At 42.6% G+C, this 25,549-nt stretch overlaps 1 protein-coding gene across 4 annotated transcripts in view; it reads left to right on the top strand.

The window, feature by feature from the left end:
* Positions 1-25,549, top strand: part of PCDH11X (protocadherin 11 X-linked) — a 758,870-nt gene that overhangs the window by 245,221 nt on the left and 488,100 nt on the right. Inside the window, exon 5 of one of the 4 annotated variants that reach the window (XR_014560299.1) lies at positions 6,306-6,407. The exons of the other annotated variants lie outside the window; for them this stretch is intronic. The gene's annotated coding sequence lies outside the window, so the exon portion shown is untranslated. The remainder of the gene's footprint in view (positions 1-6,305; positions 6,408-25,549) is intronic. 4 annotated transcript variants of the gene reach the window in all.

The following is a 25,549-nucleotide window of genomic DNA, read 5'->3' as shown; positions in this document are numbered from 1 at the left end:
TTCATGGTTCCTAGTGAATATTACAATTTCTACCTACAACTTCGCCATCTCTTAGAATTCAGGATTTGTTCTGCTTCATCTCACCTAAGGCTGGCCTACTTTGAAGATTGTTTGATTTTTGGCTTTCAAAGTGCTGTAACATTTCACCAGTTACTTTGCTCTGCACTTAACCAGGCTTCCTTTGCTTTTGAGTTTAACTGTGAATCAGGCATTTCCCCTCCATTCTGTCTAGATAACTTCATTGTTTATACCACTGGTGTGGATAGCATGTTTCCTTCCAAGGTGTTGTTGGAATCTAGCTCTGATCACCTCCAGTCAGCATGGCCAATGGACAAGAGCAGTGGGAGTTGGAGTCCAATAATATCTAGATGGACATGGCGGGTGGCGCTGTGGTTTAAACCACTGCACTGCTTGGACTTGCCGATCGGAAGGTCGGCGGTTCAAGGCCCCATGACAGGGTGAGCTCCCATTGCTCAGTCCCAGCTCCTGCCAACCTAGCAGTTCAAAAGCACGCCAAAAAGTGCAAGTAGATAAATAGGTACCACTCCAGCAGGAAGGTAAATGGCATTTCTGTGCGCTGCTCTGGCTCCACCAGAAGCGGCTTAGTCATGTTGGCCACATGACCCCGAAAAACTGTCTGCGGAAGTGGACAAATGCCAGCTCCCTCGGCCTGTAAAGCGAGATGAGCACCACAATCCCAGAGTCATTCGCGACTAGACTTAACTGTCAGGGGTACCTTTACCTTTACCTTTAACTATTCCACGGATAACAATACCAAAAGATTGTTGGTTTGGAAACTCAGTTACTTAGACATTGATTGGTTAGGATCTTCTTTATAAAACAACAACTCCTGGTACAATTTGTAAACATATATTTAATAACACTTTATTCTGTACTGGTCAGTTCTCATCTGGAATATTGCATACAGTTCAGGATGCTACACTTTAATAATGATGAAGACAATGTTGGAACAGGTACAGAGAAGAGCAGTGAAAATGGCCCACAGTCTGGAAACAAGTTTTGTGCAGAAAGGTTGAAGAAAGTGGGTATGTTTAGCCAAGAGAAGAGAAAGCTTGGGTGTGGGTTTGGTTAGGAAGTATGATCATACACTTTAAACACCTAAAGGACTGTCATGAAAGAGGTCAAATCTATTAGGCCTCAATTATAAGAAGCTAGATTTTATTTGAATATTTGGATAGTTTTCTAAAATAGTAAATCTGCAGTCCTAAAAGGGGGTGGGGAGAGAACTGACAGCATGCTGGCCAAGTGGAAGTGAGGAACCCCTCCATCATGTCTTTCTCTTTTTCTCCTTTAGTGATTCCCCTCTATTGTGAATAATAGGGATTGGGTAGCAATGCTACAGTATATGCTCACATGGTTCTCTTCCTAGAGCAGAGGAATAGCAATTCAGAAGGTTATGGTTCCTTCATGCAACCCATCACACACACCTTTTGGGGCCTTATCTGTGTCAGAGCCATGTGGCAAGCACCACATATGTTTTTGTGGTGGCAGAGAGGGGACATCAGATGTCAAATCTCCTGCCACAATATTTGACATCTCTTTCTGCCCCTTGGAGAGGAGATTCAAAGATTCCTATAGCCACCTGGACACCTTCATGGACCATAGGATTTAAAGGTGAGAGCATCAATTTTAAACCTTTTCAGACACAGATCCATCTTTAACTCAAACATGCATCTGGAGGACCCACCTTTTAACACATTACCCTTTATTTACATGGAGGTAGTGCTGCTTTTTCAACCCACCTTAGATCAAGCTTCAACCTAGTTGTGGGTCATGTTGGTGATCAATAGCTTGGGCTGTTCCTCACTGGAGGTCTTCAAGCAAGGTCAGATAGTCTATGTTGGAAATGTTCTAGATCTGGATTTCCTGCAGGAACCAGTGGGTTGGAACAGATGGCCTACTAAGGTCCCACCAACATATAAACACATGCTGCCATCAGCTGGAGGCAGAATTTAGCATATCAGAGCATGAACTTGAGGGTTTAAATCCGTGGCTCAAATCGTAGCTCACAAAATTAGAAGAGTGGTCTTAGGCAACCCAGTGTCTGTCAGCTTTTATAATTCCAGTCTAGAATATACAGCTCTTTTGATAGTATGCATGATGCTCTGCAAAAAATGCTATAGGATTTTACTATTTTGTTTTATTTTTGTCTCTGGAATAACATCCGAAGGAGTGCAGAGATGGCATTTCCTGTATCTATCTACGCTATATGTTTTGCAGAGAAAGAAAGAAAAATCATGACTGCCCTATGATTGTACTGTCTGCGCCAGTACAAGAATGTGCACTTTTATTTATTGCTTCAAATCAGGGAAGCAGCCTTGCATCACGATTAAAATGGAGGCCGTCAGTTGTACCAGAGCATTTAGGATTGTATGACAATATGAATAATTTACCACTTGCTGAGGTTTCCCCCTCCTTCCATTCCTGCTTTCTTTATATATTCATTTAAAGAAAAAAGTAATTGGATTTCCTGCTATTGAGAATGTGGCAAGATGGTAATTGTAGGTTTAAAGTAGAGGGGGGAGAATTTTTTGACACACATACATCTTGGCAGTAGCACTGTGAAATGGTGTGGAATTCAGGAGAACACATGCCCATAGGATGAAAAACTAATTAACAACATTGTTAGATGAAATGAGGAGAGGCTACCTATTTAAATGAAGTCAGAATATCTTATTATTTCAACAGATCCATCTTTTCCTTCATGGCCCTGACACTGAGTGAATGCAAGATAAGCATTGACCATGTGTTTAAAAGCAGATCCACAACCATACACATTTCTTCCCCCAGGGAATCCTGGGAACTGTAGTTTGTTATGGGTACTGGGGATTGTGGCTCTGTGAGGGGAAAACTGCAGCTCCCGAGATTCCCTGGGGGAAGTAATGTACTTTAAATTTGTGCTGGATGTTTTTTCAAATGCATGGTGTGGATCTGCACTATGTTTCGAAAATGGCCTCCAAAATGGCAAGGAGAATGTTAGCACTCTCCTTCTTCAGTGTGGGGAAAGGAAGGCAACATCATGGGTCATGGATTTGCATAACATGCAGATACTAATTTCTATGTAAAGATGCAAATCTGGAAACAGAAATGCAATAGATCTCACCATCATGGAGGAAACTGAGACCAAGCGAACAACGTGTTTGTTCCATGTTCTGTACATCCAGGCAGTGGCGTAGCGTGGGTTGTCAGCACCCGGGGCAAGGCAAGTGATTTGCGCCCCCTAACCCGTGGATTTGCCCTAACCCCAGAAGTTGCGCCCCCCCTGCACCCCCCACGCTACGCCACTGTGGAGTCGTCCGCCATCCTGAGCCAGCGGACCGACCGATCGCTCGCCCGCCCGGAGCCGCTGCGGCCGGAGAGCTGCGGCCGATCGCGCTGCGCCCTCTGCCCGCCGCCGGCTCTAGGCCAAACCCCGGGCCCGACTCGGGAAGCAAATACCGCGCATGAGAGGAAAAGACGCGCAAACCCCCGGCGCAGGCAAAGCGCTTGTTGACACGGGAGGGGAGGGGGGGAGAGGAAACGCTGCTGGTGCCGCTGCTCCTCGGCAGCGGCTCCTCCTCTTAGCCCGCCCTGCTTACATTTGCGCCAATCCCCGCCCACTAAAGCCTTTGCGCCTCCCAATGGGAAGCCTTGCCGGGCGGCGGCCTCTGCTGCCTGAGAGTTCTAAAGCCACGCCCACTTTCCCAGAGACTGGCTGTTCTGAGGGATCCAGGGCAGGGCCGGCGTGCGCGCGCGCTTCTTGCTGCCCGGGCGCTTGCTCTAATCCCGCCTTCCCTGGGAGGGAGGGACGGCGGTGGCCGCGAGCGTCCGGGGTGGGGCACGCGCTGGCTCTCCCTGGCGCCCCCGCGCCTGGCGTTCTATCAGCGCCACCAGGACCAGATAGGGGCAGAGAGCTCCGAGTGCGCCCCCAAAAATGTTGCGCCCGGTGCGGCTGGCACCCCTTGCACCCCCCACGCTACGCCACTGCATCCAGGTGTGACCTGTTGATGGGCAATTTCAAGGTCCCAGTTCCTTTCCCTTCATAAGGGTTTGTATATTTAAATAGGACTTCAACTGGAAAGGCCTTTGCAAAAGGGGATTCCTTTAAAAAGAGAACTGTAACATAGAACATACATAGTGTTTACACAATCACCTAAATAACACAGACATAATTCAGAGAGAAAAGAATTCCAACAACAAAGACCCAGTGTATTATTTGAGAAAAAAGAAAATAGGTTTTGTTTCTCTTACTCTCAGCCATGTACATAATATGGAGGCATTCAACTAAGCATACAGGGAGGGAGGGAAGGGTTTTCAAGTCATTGGCATTACAGTGGTACCTTGGGTTAAGAACTTAATTCATTCCGCAGGTCCGTTCTTAACCTGAAACTGTTCTCTACTTCTGTTCTCATCCTGAAGTAAAGTTTTTAACCTGAAGCACTATTTCTGGGTTAGCAGAGTCTGTAACCTGAAGCGTATGTAACCTGAAGCATATTTAACCCGAGGTACCACTGTATTAAGTTAGAGTCATTCATTTCAATGGGTCTACTTTGACTGAAAGTCAGTTGAATACCATCCAACTGAGCAACTGAATACCATCCAACTGAGCAGGTGAGGAGAAAGTTAGGTTATTGTCCAAAGGTCAGTGCATGGCCTGGAAGTATTTCTGGACCGCTTGGAGCATGCCTCTTGCCCTCCTTAGGCCTTGAGTGGATCACCCATGAAGACTAAGCATGCAGGCCAAAGGCTGCTGTGGTTCAAGCTTTGACTGGCTAATCCAGGCTACAAAACTCACTATTGATTGTGGGTGAGAAGCAACTTTGTTAGTTATGTGGTGCTATTTTTAGAATTGGAACTTGTGTTGACACCTATAGACACCTAAAATTAATGTTGACTTTGTTATCTGCATGAATGACAGCAATAAATTAACTCCCCAGTGCAGCAAACATTAACTTTACTATTCATCTTGACAGAAATGTTGATTCTATTAATACGGATGACTAGAATAAATTGCATGAAGGGCAACGTTTTGTTCATAATGACATTGTTTTCAAGTGAGATGTTTAATACATATTTATTTGCTCCATTATTGATGGTTGCCTCCACTCTGCTGTAATGGAATTCATACTGTATTGACCACGCACTTTTTTTTTTAAAAAAAAGGTAGTTTAAAATAAGATTTTTTGAAAGAAATGAAATATCGTAATATCATAACTAATCTCAATACCTACCAGGATGCTTTAAGGGTGTTTATGAAGCCATCAAAACTCCCGTGAACAATGTACTTCTTGATAAAAATGACAATGCCTCTGTATGAGCATTAATCAAGAAAAATTAGTGTCACAAGTAACATTAATTCGATTGTCAAACTGAATTAAATTCTTTTGCATGATTTCTTTCACTTTTCGTATTAAGCTTAACTAGTGGTGTATATACCGATGAAAATACAGGTGTATTACAGATTGTTTTTACTGGTCCGATTTTCCTTTTCAACAAGTTTCATACTGCATAAGTAGGTAAAACTGGAGCTCGTAAAAGCTTGTTTAAATTTAATTTAAATGGTGCTGAATGTTGCTAGATTTTATGGGTCACTGAATACATTCATATAGTGAGGTTCTGTTTTTCCTCCAGCTGTCTTTGAATATAATGTCAGATACTAAGCCTGAAATTGTCGTGGAATTTTCTAAGCATTGCTTCATCTCCCGCCCCACAAACAAACCTACTCAATTTAATTTAATTTAATTTAATTTTAGGTACTGTGGCTTAAAGCGCCACAACTCTCCCTCTCTCTGTTTTAAAGAGAATAGGATGCCCTAACCCAAAATATCTTGTGGTCAAGTAATTTCCTGCTGTAAGCATAAGAAGTTGGTAGTTACTCCCCAAAAGGGCAAATTCACTGAAAAATCATTCTACACAAACTCTACTGAGTGCTATGCGATGTTGCTATGGGTGGTATTCAGCAAAGGTATGCCCAGTGTAGGGTCATTGAAATTAATGGCTATGACTAATTTTAAAAGGCCCACTTTGAGTAAAACTTACTTGAATGCTCCCAATATTTGTAAATATTTATTCCCTGTGACCTAGCATTGAGACTGCCACCTTCACAGGATAGGAAACCTGCCTTTTAATGAACATATACTATATATTTTGGAAAGCTCATGGTTTGTTAATTTGGCTGATTTGAGATCAAAAGGCATGTTTCTGCCTATGTCTGGATACCATTGGATACAGTTTTGAATCAAGATGGTGGACTGGACTGTTTAAAACTGCATTGATCTTAATCCAATTTTGCATAATTTTTCCAGAGATCAAGAAGCAGGTATTCATCGGTTTGGATACAAAAGGACAGCATTGCGGACCCAGTCACAGTCACCCCATCCCCAGGGAGCAAGGCCTAGCTTATGAAGGTGAACAAGACAACATTCTGGAGTTTAAAAATGACCACAAGTTTATTGCTTCCAGATGTAGGCAGAGTTTGGCTTAGGCATTGGGTCTATATCCCTCTCAACCTTTGGGTGGAGGGCTAAGACATGACAGGGTCAAGTCTAGGATTAATGGGTCCTCTGCAAGATGCAGGTCTAAACGAATGGTCCTCCCAAGCTGCTGGGGGGGGGAGTTCTATGGCCATCTGCCAGACGCCTTGACTTGTTGACAGAGACTTCAAACTAGACCCTCTAACGGGGTACCCCTGTGAACGCACCCTTCTGAGGTTGGGTTGATGCACCACTTCACCTCCCCACCTGATGTTAGACTAAAAGGATTCCACCCAAAGCTTTATCCACCAAAGTTGTGACTTTTGCTATGGGGAAGGCAACACCTGCAAATGGGGCCAATCTGTTTGCAGGCAAATTCCTTCCCAGCTCCGAAAGCGGCAACCATTATTTAACCACAGCAATGTCAGTAAATGCAGTGCCCTAGGAAGGAAGGAAGGAAGGAAGGAAGGAAGGAAGGAAGGAAGGAAGGAAGGTTAGCATATAAAACCCACAGCATAACTAAATGGGGGGAGCGAGGATTTGTTCTTTGGCCAACTGCAGTCCTGAAGTCAGTGCAGCTTGTCTTTTTATAGGTTAGGGGCAGACCAGGGTGAAGCCTGCTCCACTCTGGTCCACTCCCAAGCCCCACCCACTCAGCCTGTCCGGATCGGCCAGAATTCAAATATCTGGATGGCGGGAAAGCCCACCACTCCAAGTGGCCGGCCTGGGGGTTCCCAACTGCCAGCCTTCTTGCCCAGCCTTGCTCCCTGGGGTTTGGGGCCTGCCACAACGGGCAACAACCACCACCCACCCCGGGACTAGGTAAGCATTTATTTTGAATCAATATGGCAGACTGAACATTTCAAAACTGCACTGGTTTTTTTGGGTTTTTTTTGGTTTCTTATAATTCCTGAGCAATGCCCGGTACAAGGCTGCTAGTTGAAATCTAAATCAGTATTCTCAACTGGCATGTATTGAGATGCAGGGACAGGAAAATCCTCATAAACAGTGATATAGTGGGTCCTCCTCCATTGTTTGGGAGAGACACTCTCTACCAGGATTGTCTCCATTCATGGTTATTCCACCTGTCTGCAGGAGAGAGAAAAGTGAGACAGTGGGCCTCCATCCATTGCCTTAGCTGGAAGGAGCTGGAACCTACCCACCCATTTCCATCTTCATCTTCAACAATCTGGCTTAATTAATCAGGCAGTCAGTGGGAGGTGTGAGACAGAGATGCCTTCCCCATTAAGTTCAGCTGTGACCGGTGGCAGACCTACATTTTGGATGTCCTGAACCTTAAACTGTCATGGGGGGCCCTTTGCAAGCAGCAATGTGGTTTTGGTAACCACTCTTATCTTCTTCAATGGGGTTGTCCCATGACAGATCACCACAAATTTTTTTATTAAAAAAACTACTCCAATTTTGCTTAAAAAGATCTTTACAACATCTGTGTTACTGATTCTCAAACTTTGCTATTGTTGGAATATATACAAGAACAACAAATGATCAGTTTGAGTTGAGTGATTCAAATCTGGTCTACTAGACTCAAATGTTTTACGCAATGTGGACTAAAACTGTTTCTGGGGCCCCTCTGATATTAGGGACCCTGAAGCTTAAGCTTCTTTAGTTTCATAGTAGATCTGCCCTTGGCTGTGGCCTGTTTCTGTTTAGCAAGCACCCTTCCAGCATGTTCATTACACAGTTTTAGCACAAGGCATCATTAAAGAGTTGATACCTTAAATTTGCATATTTTGCTGTTCTACCCTCATTCCCCCTTTCTTCCCATTTTGTCCACATCCTCCAGCATTTCATACAGACAATTGGGGCATTCTTAGGGGCAACCCCTTTCTCACAGCAATAATCATACCTTGATCTGTGGTCCCGTCACTCTTCCATTACCCATTCCTGAAGTCTTTTCTCTGCCTGCAATACATTAAAGAAGCTATAACAATTTATCAAAACACACACAGTTATTAAAACACACATAACTCCCAAACCAATTTGGCAAACATTTTTTCAAAACTGGAATTTTGTGTCTATGTGCATGGATTTACATGGAATGGCACGGGAGTAAAAAGAAGCAGCTCTTCCCCACCCCAACCCACTGCCCTGACATAGAAATTCAGCTTCTAGAGATCCAACATTTCCCCCGGGTGCAAAATAAGACAGAAAGTGAGTTGGGGTGAGACAATGTCATTGGTGAGGAGGAAGAGGGGACAGTTGAGATGCAGAATTGTGTCATCTCTCTTATAGAGTACTTTTGCAACAGGTCTGTTGGCCATTATTTCAAACTGCAGTGTTCTCTCTCTCTCTCTCTCTCTCTCTCTCTTTTTCACACACACACACACACACACACACACACACACACACACACTTCCTTGGTAGAAAAAGCAGGGTATAAAGGAAACCATTAAATAGTCAACAATATATGTGCACCTCAGGCTTCTAAGAAACGGACTACACTTTACATTAGCTACATAGCTGTGCCTTTTCAGGGCAGATTTGTGGTGGTTGTTTTAATACAGGTATTCAGCAGCACCACTCAGCCCAGTATGGATTTAGACTGTAACATGGAGGGCATACCCTCCAACTTTTCCCAATCCAAATTTGGGACACTCCCCACACACAATGCTGCTGCCCCACCAGACCACCATCTGTGTAAATCTAAACATCCCTTATAAAAAGGGAGAGTGGACGCCACACACAAATGCCAACCCTTTGGACCAGAATCTTTTGCCTTATTTAAACAGCAACTTACTAGATTCTCCCAGGGAGGGAAATTTGGAGTCTGAAACAAGGGGCTGTTTAATTAGAAAGCAGGAGAACTTGATTACATAATATCAACTTCTGCATTCTAACCCAGAGGGATACACATTGTTTTAGTGTATGTATGTTATATATGTGTGTGTGTGTGTATATATATATATATATATATATATATATATATATATATATGCATATATATGTTGATCAAACAAGTGGCCACTATTAGAAAGGACAGTTTAATTATGCAAGGGTTTAGTTGAATCTGGAAAGCAGCCTGGGGACAATATTTTTACAAATGCTTCCACATGTCAGCTTGGCATCCGAAGCCAAACACTTGTGCTATGAAATGAAGGCTGAAGCAAATACTCTAAAGAAAATGCTTGCAGCTTGGTTAATGATGAATTGTTCTTTTAAAATCATCATTTCCCTGCCTGCTAAATGACAGCCCACAAGGATTCATTTCTTTTTTCCTTTCTTAAAAGAAGAAAAGAAAAGGCATATACTACAGCTTTCCCAGCCAACCTTGGAAGCTGCCTTGTACCAAGTCAGACCATTGGTCTGTCTAGCTCAGTGTTGTCTACATTAAGGGTCGGGAATCTGTTGCCTTCCTGATATTGTTGGCCTGCAACACTTGAGCTTGAGCCCAGGAACATCAGGAATGCAGATTCCTATTCTAATCTATGCTGATTGGCAGAAGCAATACAGGGTTTCAAACAGGAGTGTTTTCCAACCCTAACTGGAGGTGCCAGCAATTGCACCTGGAACCTTTTGCATGCAAAACATACTTATCATTTAAAAACAGTTTATTTTTCACTATTGCACCTTAAGAAGACCAGATCGGCATATGTTAAAAACAGGAAAACCATGATAGTAGGCAAAATATATAGGAGGCCTCAAAGGAGTGGAGAGAGAGAGAGAGAGAGAGAGAGAGAGAGAGAGAGAGCACTCTACCACTCAGCTCTGAGCCTTTTCTATACCCCTTTACTCAACAGCTGGAAATACTGTTTCTGGAAAAGTTGATCACCGGCAGCCTCTCTCAATTTTGGATTGCAGAATTCAAAGGTGTTGCATGAGCTGATATACCTGAGACAATGTACGAGAACACTGCATTTCTGATGCTTGTCCCTGACAAATCACTGCCTATGCCTTGTGGTCTTGGGTTGTTGGGTGTTTTGTTTTGTTTTTGCATTTGAGGATCTTCATTGGTGTGATTTGTTAGCACTGCCACCCTGCAGAGTTCAGCTTCCTTCTCTAAGTCTCTAGAAATTAAATTTGTGGTGGGAAGCAGAGAAGGTCTTCTGCCTTGTTCCCCATAACTTCACTTCTCACAGTGAGGGAACCATCAGAAGGTCCTCAGAGTTGGACCTCAGTGTCCCAGTTTGAAGGATTGAGGATGGAGATGCTCCTTCAGGTACATGGGGCTGAGGCCTGTGTGCACAGATAATTTAACTGTACACTCATACAGTAATTCAAATGTGATATTCAATGAGTGTATAGGCCCTACCTATGTATATAACAGGGATACTCACACATTACTCTAAGAACATGCACTAGAGGCATTCACCTTTTATGGTCAGTGAGTGCATAACTGTATATCTGTGTACACAGTAAGCTGAGCCACTCAATTATAAAAAGTGCCAGGAACACTGTTGCCACCTGGCACTTGCTCGCTCTGTTCAGCTCCCTTTCCTCTCTGCCCTATCCCTATTTTCCAGAAACAGTCCAGGATTTACAGAAGCTGTCCCAGTTTCTGATTTGATCCTAGAATGTCCTGCTTTTCCTTAGGACACCCCTATTTTCATCGTAGAAATGTTGGTGGGTATGGTAGGGTGTCCCTGTTTTCACTGGAGGGTATGGAGTTATGTGACCCCTGAGCCAAGGAGATAAGTAACTATACAACCTTCAGAAGACAGCTGAAGGCAGCCCTGTATAGTTTTATTATGTTTTTATATATGTTGGAAGCCACACAGAGTGGCTGGGGCAACCCAGTCAGATGGGTGAGGTACTACTACTACTACTACTTCTACTAGAATAGGACGTCTCTATTTTCACCGGAGAAATGTTGGAGGGTATGTCATAAGAGGGCTTGGGAGTAGGGGCTGGGAGTGAGCCAAGGAGGGAAGGGGGCTGTGCATGTTGGCTGGCTCTGCTCGCAGTCGCATCTCTTGTCATGCTCTGTGAATGTGCACCCTTCCTTCTCTCCAATACATTAATAAGCTTTTCTCTTCCACAAATACTACACACACATAGAGAGTGAGTTTACTTGTTTGGGGGGTTTTTTGCATGTTGTTTTAATGAGCTGTCTGTTTGAAATGCTATTTGTACTTCTAAAGTTTTAAATTATGTATTGATATCTTGTATGCTGTTTACATTTTGATGTGGGGCCCCGTGCACAAGCATGTGTGGAATATCCATTGGTTGGCCGCTGTGATTATATATATATATATATATATATATATATATATATATATATATATATATAGTCGGTACTCACCATGAAGGTGTTACAAAAAAGTGCCACACTTTTAACATTTGGGAGAAAAGGTGCCGGAACTGTGTACCCTTGAGCACCCACAGAAAAAAAGCTGTGGTTTACTAGCCAGTGGGGGAAAGGAGGCAGTTTCTATCCATTGGCACCTTGTGGGTGCTTCCCCTCTCCCATGTTTCCCTTGCAGCTGAGGCAAGTGGCTGACAGGGCCATGAGAAGGTGGCTTTGGAAGAGGGCAGTGATGACCATTGCTGCAGCTGCTGCTGCCACCCAGCCTCACCTACATCTCCCTTCCCCTCCTCAACCCCAAACCATGGGTCTCTCCGCACCTGCCAGCCCTTGACATACTTCTGCCACCAGTGGGAAGCCAGGAGCGAGAGCCTCCTCCTCCTCCACCACCACCTCCTGGCCCAACATAAGAGAGGAGGAGCCACCATCCACCACATTTGGTTCCACGCTGGCTCCTCCCGAAATGTGTTGCAACATCAAGCGTTGTAAGTGTGACATCACACGTGTGACATCACACGTGTGCAAGTTGGTGCCTCTGTCCACAAGTGTTCACTTTTTCACACGGACACTTGTGTAGGGACAGCTTATACTTGTGTTCAGTGTAACATGTGTACAACCATGAAAGCTGAGTTGTACAAATGTAAAAGTGTACACTCTTTCACAAAAGCACTTATACCTGTGTAGAAACTGCTTGTGCCTGTGTAATGTGCAAACACTAGAGAACAAGCTTACAACATTTTTATATAGAACAGTAGTGGAGAACCTCACATGTCTAATTTGGCCCACAAGGCAATTCTCCCTAAGCCAGGTATCTTGCCCTATACCTGGACATCATATAAGTCAGGTGCAGTACAAGTAAAGAATAACATAGAAAGAAAATGTAGGTAGATTGAGAAGTGCATTTGTTATAAAGAAGTGGGTTCATCTGCATTCAGATAAATACATTAAATGTATCTCTGTGTTAACTTTAGTAACTGGAACCAGGAGAATGGGGAAACTTATTTTATCATTTTAGAGAACAGTAAGGTAACTGCTGAACAAAACACATATTTCAAATGAAGTCAGAGAGGATTCTTGTTTGTTTGTTTCCTATCTGATTTTACACCTGGAGGATCTTTTCTTCATCTTTTCCTTCAAAGGTTGTCTCAACTTCATTTACAATTGCCAGAAGTGATGATAGCAAAACAAAGGCTTTCCATTTAGCATACTTTAAATAAGTTTTTGGGGTAGGGTTTTGTGTGGTTTTTTTTGGGGGGGGGTGGAATTCACCCAGACTACACTGCTCACTCAATCTTTCTTGCCGGAAAACCAAATTTGAGAAGGATGAAGGAACCCTGATTTTGGAAAGACTTGGTGTGCAAAAGATGGGTGGAGGGTGGAGAGTGGGAGGGGGAAAGAATATGAGATGGGAGCACTTGGCAGGGGGGTGGGGCGGTGAAGTCTGGCTTTCTGGCTTTCAGCTGGTGGCCTTTAAAAGGTTTTTTTCCATATAGAAAACCCCAAGAGGCAGAGTGATCCTAGCTGCAGAAGGCTTGTCACTTGCAAGGATAATGAATCCAGCCTGGAAGATAAATTGTTCGGCAGGAGGAAGGTGGCTGAAATTTTGATACAAGTGGTGTATGATCATGAGAGCTTTGTCTGTAATGATAACACAGCTGTTACTTCTTGAGGACTGAGCTGCCTCACCTTTAGTGGGCTATTTGTCTTCTTGACTCGAAGCATTATCCTTTTAAGTGACACTTTTTTTTTTGGCCCTGATCTGCAGATTTGCTAGCAGAAGCCTGACTGTGAAACAGAGGCTGCTGAACTGGGGTGTGAGTGTGTACTTTCCCTTTTCTTTTTAGTACAGTATTTCCAAACAAAGTTGCCTGGCTGAAGTTGTAGGTTGTGTGTGTGTGTGTGTGTGTGTTTAGTGTGGATTTCGGCTAAGAAATAAATCTGATGCAAATTTTATTTATTTTCATACGCCTTCCTGCCAAATGCTCTGAATACCCTACAAATATCTGTAGGCTGCAGAGGGAAGGAGACACCCTATAGATTTATTCACTTCATGTATATACCACTTTTCTGTAAAGGCACCCAAGGTGCTTTGCCAAGGGCCTTGCAAAGTTCCCTCCGGTACCTGTCTTCTGTGTCAGTGCCTCTGCTTGTGCGTCGAGGTCCCCGAGACACCCCCCCAAGAAAAACACAATTCACACTTAATTTTTGTTTAAGGTTTTTGGCATAATTTTGGCCACAACTTTATTAAATTACAGCAATGTGAGTGGTTGCTTAGGCATTGGTAGCACTAACTGACCCTGCCTGGGGACAGCTCTGACATTCGCACCCCCCACGAAGTCAGGAAAGGTAAGTCACCTGGGGAGAGAGACGGGACTGGGAACCATGCCTCACCTTTCCCCAGCATGCTCCCAGGGGCTTGCGTGGCCCTAGCCCCTTGCCAGGGGGTTTCAGACAAAAGCATGGGGGAGCCCCTGAGTTCCTTTAATGGTAAAACCCTTCAGCAGCAGCAGCATTTTGGAGGGGCAGGCACAGCTGAATCCATACCCCTCCACCAGCAGCAGCATTTTGGGCGGCATGCACAGCCGAATCCATACCCCCCAGCAACCAATTCCAGACCAATGCCTAACTGCAAACCTTACAAGTTGTGACGATTTGCTATGCGGTAGGTGAAAACCAAGTGGCACACACTAATCAGCCAAATGGCAAAATTCCTACCGGGCCCCTGCCCCAAAGCAGACGACCCCATGACAGGCAATAGCAAGGTCAAGCAAACAGCCTAACATTAGGGAAGGGAGGGCGGGTGATCCAAAGCATGCAGCGAAAGAGGATGTCCGTTGCTGCATGCCTTGTATTTAACAAATAGGGCTGTCAATCACTAATTGGCAACATCTAAATTTCCGCACTAACAGCCCGCCCCTGCTTACAAGATGGCCAAACCATTTGCCTAGTAACAGTGAGGTGTCTTGTCAGCCCCACCCGCAACCTGTGCTCTCCATGAGGGAGAACACACTTTCTATTTGATAGACATGTTGACCTAGCAGTGGTAACAGCAAGCAGCACTGTTAGGATTAGTGCCAGGTCCCAGTATGATGCTACATTAGGGAAATTGTGGGAAATTAAATGGGAGGCTGTTCAAGAACTTGCAACCTGCCAGTGATCAGAATGCAAATGGGGACTACAGGTGAAGTATTAGAGGTGGGGCCTCATTAAGTTTGGGGGCCTAGTGGTTTGGGGGCCTAGTGGCTCCTTGATCGTGTCATGTGTCAACACTGGCTTTGAACATTTAAAAAATGCATTACTACATAAAGCAAAAACACAGTGGTGATGCTACAAGATACAAGTCAGCAGCACATATAAAAAACATTTTTAAAGCATGGGTGGCAGTGGTGAGGTGATGTTTTGCATATAAATGCTAAGTGTGGGTCTCTCTGGAAAGCTGCAGAATTTTGATGGCAAGCTCTCTGTCCCATAACCAATACCTCTAGCTAGCCAAGAGATAATTCTTTTCCCTCCCTTCCATGGGGCTACGTAAGATCTATCTGTGCCAAGGGAAGTAAGGCTGTCCAGGCCAAGGAGCTTGTGGCATTAGTTCCGGAAGTGGTATATAGATACAGTCAATCAGTGGCAAAATAGCAGATAATGCAGATGGACCAGTATAGGTTTAATATGAACTTGTCACTGAATATGTTGCCAATTATGACATAGGCTGATATGGTTCATAACAAAGAACAGCTTCCTATTGCTGCACCACATCTGATTAATTGTATGAATGAAGGCATTGTCTTAAAGTGTAACAAGGGCTGCTCAGTTTTTCTCACCCCCCCCCCTCAAAGAAGCAAATTGCTTGTGATCTGGATGAAAACACTTGATGCATGTTATTAAGAGCATTTCCCTGTTAATTAGAGAAGCTCTCAAATGCTCTTGCCATATATTAGCATGCTTAATCAATGCTTCAGTAAATTCTGAATATGAACTTTGGCTTAGACTATTCTCTCCCCCTTTTTTGTACTGTGTTTGCTACTGATTATGGGATTCATTGGTTAACTAGTTAATGGATGCCTTGCTGAAACACTGCTACTGGCAGTATAAGGATGAGGCCTTTGCAGGGGTTCAGTATGAGCAATGTGATAATATGCATCCATTGATCCATAGGACAGAGAAGTAAACCAGAGGTGAAGTCTGGTCTAAATCCAGGGGACCTGTGGTTTAGAAGACTAGGAAGACATAGATAAAGGCTGTAGGAAATAATCCAGGGGCCAGGCAAATAAGAACAGCAGCAGCAAGGAACAATATGAGAAGGTTATCAGTGGTTCTGCCAAGTTGACAAGGAACTACTAGCTTCTATGGCTGGGGAACATTTTTCATTGAGGGCTTCATCTCCTCATAGACAGCTTTCCAGGGACTACACTCCACTGGTGGGTGGAACCACAAGCAGAAGCAGGCAGAGCAATAGATGCATCTGTTACTTTTGTATAGTCGGCTACATTCCAGCCTCTCAAAAAAACCAGGGGTTTCTACACCCTCACACACATCCAGGCAAGCAAGAAGCACATTAATAGTCAAGAATGCATTCCAGTGAGACAAATGGGTGGAACAAGGTACACAAGAAGCATGGTCTTGGGTGGGGGCGTAGCCATGAAATAGACAGACAGCAAGATAGAGAAGGCTGCAGGGTCCACATTGAAGTTCCTCATCCCTGCTTTCTGCCAACCACGGATGCCAACAGAACTTCCTGAATTCAGTACACTGTATGTTGATTGAGCCTCCCCCCCTCCCCCTCACACAGCCAGTTAACAAGAACTGTTGCTTACATACATAAACATAACCTAGTCTACCTCACAGGGCTGTTGAAAAAAATTAAAGGGTTGAATTATGGAACATACTCCCACAGGAGAAAGTGATGACCACCAACTTGGCCATCTTTCAGAGAGGGTTGGACAAATGCATGGAGGATAAGACTATCAATAGCTGCTAGCATAACAATGGTTATGCTGTGACTCCAGGGTCAGATGCAGCAATGTTTCTGAATACTAGAGTGATCTTGTGCTCAAGTCCTGGTTGCAGGTTTCTCCTAGGCATCAGGCTTGGCCACCGTGAGAACAGGAAGCTGGACTAGATGGGCCATTGGTGTGATACAGCAGCTTTTTTTATGTTTATGCCATGCCGTTCACAGATCTTGCAAAGAAAGTGAGAAAAACTGCATCCTTGCTTTGATTGCAATGAGTCATAGTACTGGTATTTACCCAAACATACGAAAGGTTTGCCAACCTTGATAAACAGCAAGAAAAAATACTCTTAAGTTTGTGCAGTTTCACAACTTTGGTGTCTGAACTACCAACTCTCACTTTAGCATATCTAACAGGTTGTTTTGAAGATTAAAAGGGGAAGGAGAAGGCAGTATAAACAGTCTTGAGTTCCCCGGAGGAAAATCAAGATGCAGATATTCAGCAAGCAACAAATATGTGCAGTTTCACAACTCTGTGCAAAACATTCTTACACAAAACATTTTGCCAACCTTGTATAAAATATTTCCTTGCATGTTAAAGTACAGTCTGAGAATTTTAACCTGGTGCAGCTGTATGGTGTTTGATTACAAATTAAAACAAGTTAAAACCACAGTCACAGGAATAGGGTTGGTCCCAATAAAAACATCTTTGCTCTGGCCTTGGACATCTGAGATATGATATCGAAAGAAGGGTCTGCAACTTTAGCCTTCTTGGTAGCCACACCCAAAATTGTGGCTGTCAGAACCTGTGCCCCTCTACTTCCTTTTTTGGCTGCTGTGTGGCGAAAGAAGACCCACATAACTATTCCCCCTCCCCAAATTAGTAAAGTGTAGGAGTAGGATTGTGCTTTAGGAGCACTGAACAGCCAAAACCACCCTTTCCTGTACTCCAAACCTTTGAAAAGGTGTTAGGGCAATGGTGGTCATGGTATGGGTCTCTGCACAACTGCTAGGATGAAGCCTGCTGACCTCTGTAGTGCCATGGCTGCAAAGATGGATGGGGATTATCCTGCACACCAGATAGTGGTGGCATACACACTATGGTGAGCATGCTGAGCAAACATGTGGAAGCCTGGCCTGATACGTGTGGATTTTGTCAGAGTTTAGCCCTTCCCCAAACTAGAAACTTGAGTTTTCCTTGGAGAAGGAACAGGGGGAGCAGCACAGACCTTCAACAGCTCCCAACACCACCAATGAATTTGAGTATCTTTGGACCCAGACATCCCATCCATAAGACTGGAAGTTTCCACAACAATTGGATCTCTAACATCCACTCAGGATAAATGCTGGGGCCACAGGATCAGAGGAGGCATTGCAGCAGGCAGAAGCTTCAGAGCCACCATCAAAGTGTCTAGAAAGCTACATGTGCATGTACTCAGGAAAAGTGGGGATTTCATACCTAAATCAGGTCCTGCCTTAGAACCAGGAAGCCTCCAGCTCCAATATAACCACTGAGTTTAAACTGGGGCTAGTAAACTAATTCCTATAATCCTTAGTCAGCATGGCCAATGATCAAGGACAAATGCATCAGGGATTTGGAGGGCCATAAGTTACCCATGCCTTGTCTAAACTGAAGCAACATCTTCTGTGAATCTCCAAGCTTCCATGCATAGATTTTTCTGAATTGGAGTACATGCAGGATTAGAAGCAATGAAGCAACCACTATGTCCATGAAATTAGCAAAGTCTATAGACTCAAGTTTCTACAACAATGAATGCCATTGTAATCAACGTGTAGTCCTTAGACATTATGATGCTGTTCCATGGGTTACACATTGAAAATTGCTGTTGTAGGCATCTTCAGGTACTGGTATAAAACAGGGAAACCGTTCTCACACTTTCTCTTTCTTCTTTTGTTTATGCACTTTCCTGCTTCCTTGACAACTTGGTCCCCTAAGGAGTTAATGCCATTCTTGATTTACCCCCAGTGCCTTTTCTTTCTGCAGCACATCCCAATGAACTATGAAGTCCTGGCACATAAAGTTCACTTGGAGTAGAATTACTTACATTATAATGGAAAGAGAGTATTTGAAAAGAAGCCATCTGATCTCTGGTAGTAAAGGTTCCTAATTCCCAGACAATTGACTTGTGGAGAATGTTAGTTCCTTAGCATTTATGTTATAGGTCAATTAACTTTGGCAGGGAAAAATAAGAATGACAACATCCCTATTTCCATGCTTTTGAATCCATGGTGATCTCTCAGGACCCAGAGCTTTTTAATCTTTCTTGAAGTTGAGCTTTCAGTTTCTAGTCAAGACTAACCAAAGCCAATAAAAGTATTACATTTTTCATTTCTCTGTGTATTCTCTCTTCTAGAACTGAATGTACCTATTAAATGTCCTGTTTTTATATAAAGAGATTGAAATCTTTGACAGATGAAATTAAAGGTTCCTTTATTTCTGGAAGGTCTCTCTGTTTCCCATGTGTTGCATTCCCCTAAAAAAAAATCCCCAGGACAAATCTGCCTCTTATAAATATATTTCATCAGGAAAGGGGCAGCTGAAGAGTTGCAGATGGTTGGCTATATTTTGTGTTCTGGTCCAGATTAAATGCACCCTGCCCCACCCCTCAAAGGAGTATTTAAAACCTGGGTGGCAAAGAACAGATGAGGAATGGGGGTGAGTTGACTCAACTCCAGAAGCTCAAAATATAATTGTAAATTTTATTTCTGTTGCTTTGAAAGGGTTTGAACTGGATATTGAAGAAGCACAACTAAAGTGCCAAGCATGTTGGCAGATAAAGTAGTTCTTATGGATGCCATGAACTATTTATTCAGTATTGCAGTAATTTCTATGCCATTGCTCTCCAGAAACTGAACTCAAAGTGTCTATATGCTTCTCTTACCAAAAATGGATACTCATTCACACACCTTGATTAGGGATGGATGATTTGTGTTTTGCTACCTTGTTATTTTTGCAACTAAGCTATGGATTAGGTGTGAATATTTCTCCATTTTGCAACTATGGTTTTACAATTATGGTTTATTGATTTTGCAACTGAACTATGGTTTAAAAGAAAGAAAATAGCTGTGTATGAATCACTGTTTATGATTTATAGGCATTGCAAATAAAGAAAAACACAATAAAAAGAAAAACTGCTACAGACACAGTTCTCACCAGATTTGGTATATATTTCTTTGTATAATAAAGTAAATGAATAAATTAAGGCAAAGGATCTGTTAATACTTTTATTAATATTTTCTTGTCATACAACAGTTCAAAACTAACCCCCCCCCCAAAAAAAAACCTTATCTGATATCAATATAATAAACTGGTGGAACAGTATGTGGAATTTAGCCCTTTAAGAAAAACTTACCTGGTACATACAATGTTTTAATAGGAAAGTGAAGCCAGACTCATTTATTGTGGTCTAGTGGGACTTCATTGAATATATCAGCAAAAACAGTTACATCTTTATCTCTCCCCCAGTTTCACAAGACATTAGGGACAAATGAATCTCTTCGCGAGTAATCTATCACCTTCTGTTTATTACAAGTTATGTTTTATATATTTTACTGTACATTGTATTGTCAACTATAATTTTATAATAATTATTAATATTATATTTTTATTGTATTGTCAACCATGGTATCCTTCTGGAGAGGCTGGAGAGACAGTCTTGTTCTTGACAGCAGCAGAATCTGGACAGGAGCAGATCAGCCATGATTTCAGCAGTATGCAGAACCAAATGACCATAATTTAAAGCAATATGTGAATGAGAGTACCGTATATAGTTTATGAACCTTCCTGAAAATGATACAAGTCATCATTCTAGCACTTGGATCTGATCTTGAATAATGATTTTGCTCTGAGTTAGTTGAGGTTGTGTTGCAAAATTCCTCTCCTTACTGACCAATAAAGGTAGTGATGTTTTTTTGGGGGGTGTAGTTATCTTTCAAGGTTGACTAACTCAGAACTTGCCTTTCAGTTTGTGGGACTTGCACATTCATTAAAATAATGAGTGTTCCAAAATGAGCAGCACTGTCGATTGCAGTGTTCACAAATAGAGGAAAATGAGCTTCTCATATCTTTGGTTGTATTATAGTGAGTGCAGGTTTAATGACTTCTTGTGATGAAAAACACATGTTTGGCTAATTAGGTCCATTTATGTGTCTGTGGCAAACTGGGTTTGAATATGCAATATTTTATATGCTGAAATACTTCAACATGGAATATACACCATGTATTTTCCAACATTTAATAAAGGCAATGTGGGCAGGGCAAGCTGTGTTTTTCCTTACCTGATCTCCCATCACCAGCATTATTGCACTGAAAGGGAGGGAAATGGAGGGGGGTCAGACAGGATCTGGAAGGTCAGTGTAGTGCAAACACATGGGGGGGTGGCTTGTTTCCCACATTTCTGATGTGCTTGGGGAAATTATATGAAAATCAGATATCATGAGACTACTGAAACACTTGCACAGGTGTTGTTTGCCTGTATAAACACCTTCACACTTTCTGCACAGGGCACAGGGGAGAGGATGGTGAAAAGATATTTCCTTTCCTTAGATTCCACTTTTAGCAAGATGTCACATTCATCTAAGTAGTCACTTATCTGTTGTCATGGCTCTGAGCTCTATCTGCTCCCTTACTCTTGTCTGTGTTGCCTCCTTCTGACCATCCTTTGCTTTTATTTCAAATTCACCACCTAGGTGTTCCACAGCCTTTTAATCTCTCATCTTTGTGTTGATGACCCATAAATCTCTCTAATCATCCAGCCCTCTACCTTGTCAGCACCTTTCTTTCCTCTTCCTGAATTTCTGGCCATCATATATCAACATCTTGAAGATCTGTCTTTTTCCTTGTCATTGTTACCACAACATTTTTCAGGCAGGCTCTTCTTCAATTCTGTCTTCATTATCTGAAGACTGTCCTTAGCCCCAACCTCTCTCCCTCTCCTCTGTGATAAAAGCAGTGTGTTTTTAAAGCTTGTCTCCTCTGCTGTCAGGCTGAAGGTGTACTCAGGGTGTGGTCTGAATGTTGTCACAATAAGGGATCCAGGGAAACAGTTTGTAAACTGCAATACCCAACATCTTACTCCCTATAGCCATAACTATGAAATGAGATGAAATGCTCAAAGTGTTTAGGGCAGGGCTGACCAATTTGTGGTTCTCCAGATGGAGTTGGGACAATGGTCAGGGTTATGTATTCATTTAGAAGTCCACGGGTTATTCAGCTGCTTTTAATTTATTTTATTTTAAAAAAGAAGTTGAAAGCAGACAAATAAATAATTGAATTGAAAGAAATATTCTCCCCACTGAGGAATGTCTAGTGCCATTGTCATTTTCTTTTTGGAAACCGGTGAAACACACTTATTCCAGCCGCTACTGAAGAAACTTTATTCACTATTGTCTGACACTGTTCTTGCACTGAAAGAATAAATTCAAGTTCTAAATAATAAAATTAGCATGGATTAAAAATGTGTACAAGGGCCAGCCTTGTAATATCACTAAAAATATATGGTGGGATAAGTGTCCTTAGGGGCCACTAAGTCAAATAGGGCAATCTTAAATTCAGTTTATGGCATTTCTTCATTGGTTTACAATTTTCTTTCTTTCTTGAAAAAAATCACCTGCAATTTAGTGAACATTTCTCCTAATATACACATTTCTGTCATGAGAGAGATGGCAAAATGGCCCCTTGAGGGTGATCTCACAGCTCCTGTGGATTGACATAAATGTAATTGATTCTCAAATAATCTGTCCCCTAACCTTTCAGGATTTTAAAGCTTAGTAATAGCACTTTAAATTAAGTCCATCAACCAATAGTTAACTAGTGCTGCTAATTCAAAACTGGAGTGACTTGATAAAACTTGCCTCCACCTCTACAATGACACCCATTAACAGTTTAAAAGAATATGCAATTTTATGTGATTAGTTTAGTTTGGACCTTAGTTGTTGGGGGCTGAAAGCTCCTCTATGTACATGGAGACAGCATTGCATGAGGCAATTAGTTTAACTCCCCTGTGGTTCCAATGAAAATCACCCACCTAACCAACCTAAGAAATAAAAGTGTCTGTGATCACCAATGGGCAACCTCTCCCCAGGGTTAGTAACTTGAGAGAAGAATTTCCTCAGGACCATAGCAGGGAAGAATGAGTTAACCTCTTCCTTCCTACATGTGGTCACCCTGATGAAAATATCAACAGCTTAAGGACAACTATAGTTGTCCTGAATGGTCTATTTCCCAATGAGAAGATTCTGCCCAGGTGAACTCATGTTGCCATTTTTTCCCTCACAGCAGCTGCTTCCCCAGAGCCAGAACTTTTCCTTCAATATAGCTCATCTCTGGACTCAGCCTGGCTTATGGATTTACTCCATCTTGAACTTGAGTCTCCAAACCCTATTACCATTTGGACTGCTGATTCACAAATAACTCCTGGCAATTTCACACTTCATGCTGCCAGAAAACTGCTACTTTGGGTAGCAATATAAGAAACGACATTTTCCTGTTAATGATTTCTTCCCATTTCTGGTGAAGCCAAGAGCAGGTTTTGGGATCCAAGGTGTAAACTGGGCATAAGATCTCTTCTTTGCAGTCAATATGAAAGAAAGAAGTCTCAGTGATTTAAAGATGTGTATATATGAGCAAAGCTACACAGCAACTTGAAAAGAGTATTTAGGATAGGAAATTATTATATAAAATCAAACTGATGCTTAGATCCCAAAGTATCCCAGTTCTAAAATTGTATGTAGCAGAAGACCTTACTCAGAGGACCCTAGATCTCTGTGCACCACAGATGTTTCCTTGCTCCCTATGGAGATTTATATCACTTACAGTAAGGACAAGCAGATGCTCCCCCCCCCTTTCAGCTGGCTTCAGTCCTGAAGTCTGCGTTTCCATCAAAGCTTTCAACGCTTTTCTTCAAATTAGCTTATTTCAGAAATGTTAGCCTCAGCATCTCCACTAAAACCTTTTAGCAGAAGATTTTTGTTTGAATAAGACAGGAAAGGATTGAGTCTAAAGGAGCCAGAGAACCTCAGGGGAGTCCAACAAAAGTAAGGCTGGACTAAAGTAGTAGCCATCATAGGAGGGAGGAAGGAAGGGACTAAGTGCAGCAAGGAAATGAAACAAGGAAGGTAAGAAAGAAGGAGACAAAATGAGTCATTGTGAGAGGAAGGGTGTTAATGAGGGAGAAAGAGAAGGAAGAAGATGAAAAGAAACAAGAAACAAATGACAGACAATGAAGAAGATCTAGGGTTGGTATCTGTTTATTGGATCAAGTGAGGCAACTGGGCGTATCAAGTATCCTTAAGGATCAGAGTTAAGGCATGGCTGGAAGGGACCAAGAACAGTAGTATACAATAAATGAATAAAATTCCCAGAGCACCCAGAGAGGATACTAGGTATACTTTCACTAGGGGCAGCACATCATGTAGCACCATGTAAGGTGAAATGGGAAGGTGCCACTACCTTGCTACTGAAGCCTCCCTTACCTGGGTTGTGTGGTGGTGCCTGCGAAGTGGTGGCAATGATGGTATATTATGAGAAGTATCATAGTGTGCATGAGATCTCATGAGATTTTCATTGAGATCTCATCTTGCCAGAACCTGCCACTGCTACTTCTCCACCTGTGGCAGAGGCAGCGGGGTGGGCAGGGCACTTGTGGGGGCACCGCTTTTTTGGGTTCAGCCACCTGATGCGACTGCCTCAGCCTACCTCATGGACAGGCCAGCCCTAACTCTCACAATGCTTGATCTAGTCATGGGTAATGGAACCAAGACAATAATAGTTATGCTGATTACTGGGCCCTTTAATGAGTCTGGACAACTCTAGCTCAGTGGTAAAGCACATACTTTTCATGCAAGAAATCCCATTCTGGGCATCTCCAGTTAGGACTGGGAATATTTCTTTTCTGAAAGCAATAGTAAATTCATGTAGACCAGGGCTGGGGAATCTTTGCCCCACTGCCCCGATGCTGCTGAACTACAACTCTCATCATCCCTGACCAATGGCCATGCTGCTGGAGCTGCTCATGGGAGTTGGAGCACAACAATATCTGGAGGGCCAAAAGTTCCCAGCCCTGATTGTAGATGATATTGAGCAAGATGGACTTGACATAAGGTCCATCCTATCTGACTCTGCTAATAACTGGTGCTTATCAGGGTAAATGTTGAAGGTAGGATGGAAGACTAAATTTAGGAAGAGAAACAAAGAGCAGAAAAGGAAGATTATAGGTTACAGTTTATAAGTACAGTGATATACAGTACCAAGAAAGAAGGAGCTCACTTTTATTATTTTGCCAAGAGGTCAATCTTAGATTAATAGCTACATTCCATGGGTGCCAGTATGGGAAATTGACTAATATGCCATTCAGGGGGTGTCTCTCTGTGTGTGTTGTGGTGGTTATTCATATTATATTTTTACATATTTGTTTTTAAATCTTACTATGATTTATGAGGAAACTGTGTACTTTTTATGTGTTTTATTTATTGTTTTGGACTATTTGTGTTACGTTTGTAATCAGGTAAATCTTTTCATGTTGTAAGCTGCCTTGAACATGTTTTTAACTATGGAAATGCAGCATAAAAATAAAATGGTGGTGATTAAGATGAAGATGAGATAGGTGTAACAAAATGCACACAGTAGGATGCAGAGGAAACCTAGAGGGTATAAACAAATTTCAACAGTTCTATGTGTCAAAATTGACAAATCCTCTTGTGAGACAAACACCATCGTTTTTTACTGAGTCAAGCTGTTCATGATTGAGGACTGTTTTCTGCACTGAGGCTGACAGAACATAGAGCAGTGTGAGGGATGAGTATTGCACAGTGTAATAAAATCTTCATTGCCACAGCTATCAGTCAGGG

The sequence above is a fragment of the Podarcis gaigeae genome, assembly GCF_964106915.1.
Source record: "Podarcis gaigeae genome assembly, chromosome: Z".
NCBI lineage: Eukaryota > Metazoa > Chordata > Lepidosauria > Squamata > Lacertidae > Podarcis > Podarcis gaigeae.
The sequence above is the reverse complement of the archived record's forward strand: the minus strand, read 5'-3'. Positions and strand labels throughout refer to the sequence as shown.